General features: G+C 47.1%; 1 pseudogene; it reads right to left on the bottom strand.

Moving 5' to 3' along the window:
- Positions 1 to 5,781: 5,781 nt before the first annotated feature.
- The window catches only part of LOC103079013 (protein FAM57A pseudogene), a 7,451-nt pseudogene continuing 4,048 nt past the window's right edge, over positions 5,782 to 9,184 (bottom strand).

The raw sequence follows: 9,184 nt of genomic DNA, 5'->3' as shown, positions 1-9,184 counted from the left end.
AGTGTTCAGCAGGCTCCTCATAGGAATATCAGTCTGCCCATTGCACTCAGATTCAATCTGGAAGTGAGCCCCACACACTATATGTTGAACCAATCAAGATTCAAACTGGGAACAACAACGTAAAGGGCAAATAACTGTAACCCAGTGCCCTTATTCACCGAATCAATTAAGAGGGCAGGAAGAAAGGGGATTGGCTAGGTAACACCCCTTACATACAATGAGCCAATCAGAAGCCAGGTCTGGGCACTCGAGGCACACCTATACGGGAGCAGCCAATCATAATGAAGTGGTGGTCAGTAGGGAAACCACGCCCAGTGACTCAGATCCCCAAGACAGCCTCCGGGCTGAGAGGCGAAGGGAAGTCCTAGGGACGTTAAAACTAGGTTTGTGATGGGTTATTGGAAAAGCGTGGGGTTGTTTAAGTGCGTATACGTGGAGTGTGTGGGGTGAGTTTAGCGCAGGAAAGCAGTTAGAGGGATACATGGAGGGGATAAGGGGGCAGTGGCGGAAGGGTAGATAGAGGAGTTACCAGAGGATAGAGGAGGGTTGAATTGTGTTACAGGGCCATCATGGCTATTATATAGGAACATTCGTGCTGTGGTGGGTTCTGGCTTGGGGTACTGTCCCCTGGTTTGGAGCAGTGTCTGTTTTCAGTGCCTTTCTAGGTAGAGGGGTTGGTTTGGGGGGCGGTCCTCATTTCTTGGGAGCTCAGATGTCCCTTCTCTGGGCCCAATTTTCCCATGTCTGCAGATTCCACCTGCCCGGCATCTCCTCCTCAGGCCAAGGTCCATGGCTACTGGGACTGACCCCAGGGACCTAGATTCCAAGCTTACTCCAATGCAGCAGGTTATCCCGATGCAGAAGGTCTTCCCGATGCAGCCAGTCATCCTGATGTCTTTGACTTCCCCGGACAATGATTATTTGTTTCTCTCCATCATTCCCCTCTTCTTCATTCTGCTGGCAACACCGGCCCTCGTGTTCTCCCTCAAGGTGGGCACCACCCAGCTATCACCAACTCCCATTTTCCCCAGATCTGCCTCCTCTGTCCCATCCCACCTCCCTGCTCCTCCCTAGTGATCCCTTCATTTTACTCTTGGGAGATTTAATCCCTCCCTCTTCACCATCTAGCTGTCCTCGTTCCTTTCCAGGAGCCCCCTCTCTGCTCCTCCTCCTCCGGTGTTCTGCCCAGACCCGCACCCTCATCCTGGCTCCCTTCTTTCTTGCTTTTCCACTGAGGGGCTGAACCCTGCCCTTTCCTTCCCCACACCACCATTCCTGGTCTTTCACACCCCACCTCTCCCCAGGGATGCCCCTCCCTCATCTCCCTCCTCCTTGGAAACACTCCCACCAGCTTGCCTTCATCCCTTCAGACCCATGAAGCCAACTTCCTTGGGGATCAGAGGAAAGCACAGATCAATTCCAGACTGGCCTTGGGCTTCAGTGTCTCAAGCATCCTGGCAGGTTCCACTCTGATTATTTGCTCCATTGTAGTCAGAGCCTTGAAGCGAGTATGAGATCATCTTGAAAGCTCACCTCCCTCAGAGAGTCGTGAACTGTACCTCCTGGGTCCTCTTGGAGCCTTTGAAGCACCTGTAACCTACCTGTACTGGGGGCAGTTCCCCTCCATCAAAGTTTTGAGAGCAATGAAGCTTATGAGGAAGTTTCTGCTTTCCATTCATCTTCTGTATGTATGTGTATGTGCACACATATTCACATGCCCCTGTGTGTCCACTTCAAAGTTCCATGGGGTTTATTCACATTTTAAATGAACATTTATTGGGCATCCACTCTACTGTGCCAGGCACTGTATTAGGCCTTAGTAACTCAGTGCTGATTCAGAGAGGTGAGGTATTTGCCTCCATAAAACTTGCTCTATATTGAGAGGACACAGAAAAAAAGAGTAAAATGTAAAGCAACCAGATAGTTCTGGGTCAGCGCTGTTTAATAGAACATTCGGCAATGATAGATACGCTCTGTAATCCACTCTGTCTAATATGGTACCCACTAGTCACATGTGGCTGTTGAGCACTTGAAATGCGGCTGGTGCAATTAAAGAGCTCAATGTTTAACGTGACTTAATTATAATTAATTGAAATTAAATTTGCCACATGTGGTCCTGGGCAGCGCAGTTCTAGGTTGTGTCTAAGCAGAACAGCAAGTGCAAAGTCCCTGAGGCAGGAAGAAGCCTGGCTTATCCAGGGAAGAAAAAGAAGACTAGTGGGGTTGGTGTCAGCAATGGGAGTGCTACAAAGTAAGTTCAGAGGGTGGGAAGGAGGCAGATCACAGAGAGGCTGGAAGGTGACAGGAAGAAGGTTGGATTTTAGATGTGGAATGAAGCCATTGGAGGTATTAAACAGGGAGAACACATGCTCTGGTTTCTGTTTTAAAAAGATTGAGTTCCACGTCTAAATCGAATGCAAAAGGTCTCTGAATAGGTTCTGGTGCCAACTCCAATTTTGGAGGGGTGGCCCCCACACCAACAAGCAACGCTTGGACACCAGATGGATGTCCTACAGTTCAACTCAATTGTGACACTGCCTGGGGCTAGCATTAGGTTCCACGGGGCAAGGGCTCAGTCCTACAAGGCAGCTCCCACCCTCCCCAACCACTCCAGATGCCAGTTGCAAGACTTAGTTGTTACCTGTGCTTCTGACCACCCAGCTACAGATTGGAGTTTCCTACAACCTCTTCTTAAACTTCAGACACCAGTCACAAGTCTGGGTTGTTACTTGTACTTCCGACTGGCTGGCTGTAAATCAGAGGTTCTCACAACCCTCCCCTCGGGATTGATTAATTTGCTAGAGTGGCTCACAGAATTCAGAGAAACAATTTACTTACTAGGTTACCAGTTTATTATAAAAGGATATAAGTCAGGAACAGCCAGATGAAAGAGAATAGAGCAAGGTCTGGGGAAAGGGCACAGAGCTTCCGTGTCCTCTTCAGGTGCAACACTCTCTCATCACCTCCACGTGTTCACCAGCCCGGAAGCTTTCTGAACCCATCCTTTCGGGTTTTTATAGAGACTTCTGTCAACTTAAAGAAAAATGCACAATGTAAGAGTTGTGAGCTTAGGTTTTATTCAGAGAACTTGCTGAGGACTATAGCCCAGGAAACAGTCTCTCAGTAGCTCTGAGGGGACTGTTGTGAAAAAGAAGGGGAAGAAGCTGGTGTGTGTGTGTGTGTGTGTGTGTGTGTGTGTGTGTGTGTGTGATGGTATATATATATTTGGCTAGGGAATACGTGCAGTCAAGCATACATCTTATTAAAAGATTACTGCTAGTCACAAAGAACAGATAACTCGTTAATGATTTTAGTGCTTTTCTATGTGTGGGAAGATGCAAGAATCTGGGGTCATTAAAATTCCTCCTAAGATATACATCTAACTATCTAAGGGCCCTATTTTTCCAAAGCACAGGGTGCCTCATCTTGTTTTTCATCCTGAATTCCTCTCAGGGTGCACTCTCAGTGAGAACTGGGTGGTGAGTGATGCTCTCTTTCTTTGTTTTACACTTCATTACATAATCATACTTGATTAAATTACTGGCCATTGACAATTGATTCAACCTCCAGCCCCTCTCTCCTCCCCAGAGTTTGGGGGGAGGGAGAAGATGGGTATAGAAATTTCCAACCCTCTAATCACTTGGTTGGTTCCCCTGGCAACCATCCTTCATCCTTAGGTTACCCAAGGGCTTTCCGAAAGTCACCATTGATATAACAAAAGACATCTTATTGCTCTTATCACAGGAAATTTCAAGGGTTTGGGGAGTTCTGGGCTAGGACCAGGGATGAAGACGAAATATATATATATATATTTTTTTTTAGTGCAATTTAGTCACCACAGGGGTGATTTATAAAGATATACTGATAGTAAACAAAAAGGTAAAAAAAATTACAGCATTTTATGTTTTTTAAATGGCACCCATTAAAGACTGAAATAGTCAAAATTTGAGACACTTTTACACACTCAGTACTTTAAAAGTTCACAGACAAGGGCTTCCCTGGTGGCGCAGTGGTTGAGAGTCCGCCTGCCGATGCAGGGGACACGGGTTCGTGCCCCGGTCCGGGAAGATCCCACATGCCGCAGAGTGGCTGGGCCCGTGAGCCATGGCCGCTGAGCCTGCGCATCTGGAGCCTGTGCTCCGCAACGGGAGAGACCACAACAGTGAGAGGCCCGCGTACCTCAAAAACAAAAAAACAAAACAAACAAACAAACAAAAAGTTCACAGACAACAATGAATTAAAAGTCATTTTAAAAAATCTAGGTTTTCACTTCTGCTTAGGAAAAAACTTCATGGTAGCAGTTTCTAAAACCCATCCTTGTTGCTCAGGAACAATTAGTGTTGGCACCAGAGGATCCTGTTTGCAAATAGTGGATGAAAGAGTCAGTCCACAGATCATAATTTGGCCAGGGCTGACTTGCACTATTGCTCTCCAGCCTTCTGTGGCTAAATGTCAGTAAGTCAGATAGGAACAGGCTTTGGACCACAAGCTCTGGCTTATCAGGAGGCAGTCTAGATGAGACATCTCATGGTTTGGAATACAGCAGTCCGTTCAGCTTCATATGAAAAGGACAGCGTCAAAGAGTGGGGTTACCCAGTGAATGGCTTGGTAGCTGTCATTTCACTTTACCCCTATAGTTTTTAACAAGAGCATCCTGTGTGCGGATATGGGGAAAGCTGGGCTTGAGGGACATGCTTAAAAGGGAATAGTATCTGTGACTGTTGACAACAAGCTTACAAGTTTGACACTGGTCAAACCAAGTCAGCCTGCAGAGGTGCTGACCTATTGGCCTTCCTACGTACTCAGGTGCTTCAGGTTCCCATCCCTGCCACCTACCCGAGCCCGCCAGTGAGACTTCTGATCGGAAGTCGGTAGACGGGAGAATTCAATGTTGGCACATGGATGAAAGGATGAGGCAAAGGACCTATGGGTTATCTAGTAAACAATAAAAAAACTACCTACCCACAACGATTTTCCCAGACTGAACATCACAGGAAAAGAACCAAGTCATCACTTGCTTCTGCTGGCCCAGTATGTGTGGATACTCCCTGAGTGGCTGGAAAGGTGTGGAGCCACCAATATGAGGACCAGGCAGGTGCCCAGCTCCTTATCACCTTGGTCCACCTATCTGCACACCCCATGCTTCTACCTCCCAGAGCCCTTGAAATAAGACCCAGGGAAGGATCTTTGGGCTTCGCATTAAAACCACCTTGCTGGGCTTCCCTGTTGGTGCAGTGATTAAGAATCCGCCTGCCGATACAGGGGACACGGGTTCAAGCCCTGGTCCGGGAAGATCCCACTTGCCGCGGAGCAACTAAGCCTGTGCGCCACAACTACTGAGCCTGCTCTCTAGAGCCTGTGAGCCACAACTACTGAAGCCCACACACCTAGAGCCTGTGCTCTGCAACAAGGGAAGCCACCGCAATGAGAAACCCGCGCACCACAACAAAGAGTAGCCCCCGCTCGCCGCAACTAGAGAAAGCCCACGCACAGCAACAAAGACCCAACACAGCCAAAAATAAATAAAAAATAAATAAATTAAAACCACCTTGCTGCCAGTGGAGGTCTGACGGGATCCAATAGTTGTCACTAAGAAAAAAGTGCTTTTGCAAAAGGGGCAGGTTAGATGCGGGAGGTGATGGGAATACTCTTTAGAAAAAACTCAAATCCCTCTGCTTGTCAATACCCAAAAGGCTGAGGCCACGTAGGGCACAATCTGCAGTTTGGTCCACGGGAATACTGAGTGGAGGAGGCGCCCTCACTGCCTGACTCATGGAGCAGTTAACCATCCTTTTTGTCTGGGGGAGCATCAAAGAGCCGGGATGCCTTCTTGCACAGTAGAGAGAACCCGCAGATCTAGGGAGCGATGAGGAAGGCGTCGGCCACACTGCAGTAGAAAGGAATGTGGAGCGGCACTTGGAGCAGGCTCAGTCCCTGCTGCTGCCGTAGGACCAGTACATGAAGGGGAAAAGGAGGATCCGACATAAGAAGAAGGTGGTCAGCGTGCGGATTCTGTTCACCTTGTACAGCAGAGTGTGCTGCTGCTTTGGCTCAATCAGAACTCTGCCCAGCGACACAAACGGAGTACTCAGTTCTGCCGTGAAGATGCAGCCAGCAGAAAAGTCCTCAAGCTCTCCCCTAAGCCTCTGTGCAACCGGCACAAGGACAGACAGAATAACTGCATGGTGCGTGATCATGAGGCGGTTTTTACTGAGGAAGTTTCGAAAAATGGTGAGGGAATGTCTGCTGCTCTGGTCCCCGGTTCGGTACCATTCACAGAGGTACATGGCGTAGGAGTCATAGATCATGTATGGAATCAAAAACCAGACATATTCTCAGGCAAGCCAGTGCCTGTCGGTGATCACGTGGCTCCAGGAGCGGATGATGATGATCCCAGACTCGGTGGCCAAGCCAGCCTGCACTGAAGAAACCAGCCTGGTGCTGATCATCACGCAGTCGTTGTGGGTCCAGGCGGGCCGCAGCCCCCAGGTGCAGAGCCCGAAGAGCCCCCGAGAAGAAGAGCGAGCCCCAGGCCAGCAGCAGCAGCTTGGGTGCTCGGGATCGGCCGCCTCGCTCGGCGCCCTCGGCGTGGCTCGTTTGGCTCCGCGCGCGCTGCTGCGGCACTGGCGCGGCCCGCCCGCCCCTAGTTCTACCTTCCGCCCTCCGCCCCCGGCCCCGGCCCCGCCCTCCGCCCCCGGCCCCGGCCCCGGCCCCGGCCCCGGCCAGCAGCGACTCCGGCCGCCGGCGGGCGCTGCTGTATTTATTTTTATAAATTGCAATATCACAGTCCCCCTCCATAACAGCTAGGGGAAAAAAGGGAGAAACTAAGAAATTTATATTTTTTAAACATGGCGAAGGGCTTTGGATGCAAATAAGTCTAAAAGAATTAAATTCCAGAGAATAAGGAGCCCTTCCTGCTTAAGTGGACATTGGTGGTCACTCCCTGGGGCACTTGTTGAGTCTGGGCAAGGGGACGTGGAAGACTGGGCTTACCACGAGCTGACAGACTCTTTGGTAAAGAAAGACCAGTGGCTATTTAGGGAGACATGAGAGATTAGAAACTAAAGGAGCTGAATGTGTGCAATTGGGTTTTCCTGCCTGCCAGTTTTTCCCCATGAGATTTTTCTGAATTCTTGCCAAAATGAGTAGCTGGGGTTGGATTAGAAAGTTTGCCTCACTGGAAGGAGAAGCAATAAACATGATGAGCAAGTTTATAGAGCATGACAGTTTGATTCTAAAGCGTATGGTGGGGTAGGGATAAGTCGGAAGACTGGGATTGACACATACACACTACTATATATAAAACAGATAACTAATAAGGATATAGCATATAGTATATAAGTATATAGCACAGGGAACTCTACTCAATATTCTGTAATGGCCTATATGGGAAAAGAGTCTAAAAAAGAGTGGGTATATGTATATGTATAACTAACTCACTTTACTGTACACCTGAAACTAACACAACATTGTAAATCAACTATACTCCAATAAAAATTAAAAATAAAATAAAATAAAACGTATGGGGAAAATCAAAGCCTCTAGAAGAGCTACAACAATCTTGAAGAAGAACATGGTTGGGGGTTTACACGATATAACTTTCAATGCTTTTACTGTAAGACCTACAGTATGACGGTGTGATATTGGTATAAATATAGACAAAGAGACCAGTGAAGCAAAACAACGAGTGCAGACATAGACTAACATGTACACAGTCACTTGGTTTAAGACAAAGGTGCCAGTTTAATACAATGGGGTCAGGAAAGTCTTGTCAATTAATGCTAATGAAACTGTGTATCAATATAGTGAGAAAATGAATCTTGAATCCTTCCTTACTTCATACCACATAATTTTTTGCATAATGTCAACCTACAACTGTGCTGTCCAGGATGCTTGCTATGAAATTAATTCAGGATGGATCACAGACCTAGATATGAAAGCTAAAACTATAAAACTTCTATGAGAAAACACAGGAGAGTATTTTTTATAACCTTTGGATAGGTAGACAAAGATTTACTAAAGAAGACTCAAAAAACCCTAAGCATAATATTTAAAATAATTAGATTTTATTAAAATTTAACACTTCTTCTGTGAAGACACCACTAAGAATGTGAAAAGTCATCACAAATTGAAAGAAAATATTTGCAAAAAGAAAAAAGCAAGCAGTTCAACTTTTTTAATGAACAAAAACATGAACATGCATTCCACAAAATATAATTTCTACATGGCCATAGCATGTGCAGGGTGATTAACATCCTTTGTCATTAGGGAAATTCAAATTAAACCAAAATTAAAAAGACTGTTGTCAACAAATTTTAGCAAGAATGTAGGAATCCATCTGTATTCATTGGTTGCAAGAAGAAAACCAATTCTTTTGCAGAACAAGAAGCACAGAGTAGCACTGAGCTGAAACAAATAGGCTGCCAGATATTTCTCCAGCAAAGATAGGTTTATTTGGGATCAGCAGAGAATTGCAGTTGGGGTCTGCGACCATGGTGAGCCATGTGCAAGTCCCCGAAATGCAAGGGAAGGGGGACACTTTTAAGTGGGGAAAAGGAAGTTGGGAAGGCTATAGTAAACAAAGAGCTGAGGACTTTTCACTGACTGAATCCTTGTCAGGAAAGAAGAGGCATCTTTCTTCTTCCTGTTGGGCTCTGCTATTGATTCAGGGCACAGGAGCGCCCCCTCCTGGTCTTCTAGCTCTACTCGATTAAGATTTATTTTTACTAATTTTTACAGTAGGCAGGCTCCAGGCACAAGTACCTAGCTCTGTTTTCAGCTTTTCTCCTAGTCCTGCCCTTACACCTGGTTTTTTGGACAAAGCAGACTCTAGACTGTGTAATCTAAGGGAACTTCAGAAGTTGGGTGAGTCCCTGGGGGGAGCATGAGGCGGCACAGCCCTTGAAGTTCACTCTTGCTTGTTGACACGCCACCAAGCAATGGCTCTGGGCAGTGTTGCACAGTAAACCCTTAGTGGTTAGAGGGAGCGATGGTCTCCCTGGGATGTAGCCCACTGGCCAAGAGACACATGACCACCAGCCATGGGATCCACCAGGCAAGAAATACACCAGCCAAGGAACTCTCAGCCATGGAAGGGGGTTCTCATTCTTATTGGCCTGTGTTGGTGATTTCTCTGGTATGAGATAAGGAGCACCGTAGGGCAGTATGATTTCTGCCTACACGA

The sequence above is a fragment of the Lipotes vexillifer genome, unplaced genomic scaffold (genome assembly GCF_000442215.2).
Source record: "Lipotes vexillifer unplaced genomic scaffold, Lipotes_vexillifer_v1.1 scaffold182, whole genome shotgun sequence".
Lineage (NCBI taxonomy): Eukaryota > Metazoa > Chordata > Mammalia > Artiodactyla > Lipotidae > Lipotes > Lipotes vexillifer.
The sequence above is the reverse complement of the archived record's forward strand: the minus strand, read 5'-3'. Positions and strand labels throughout refer to the sequence as shown.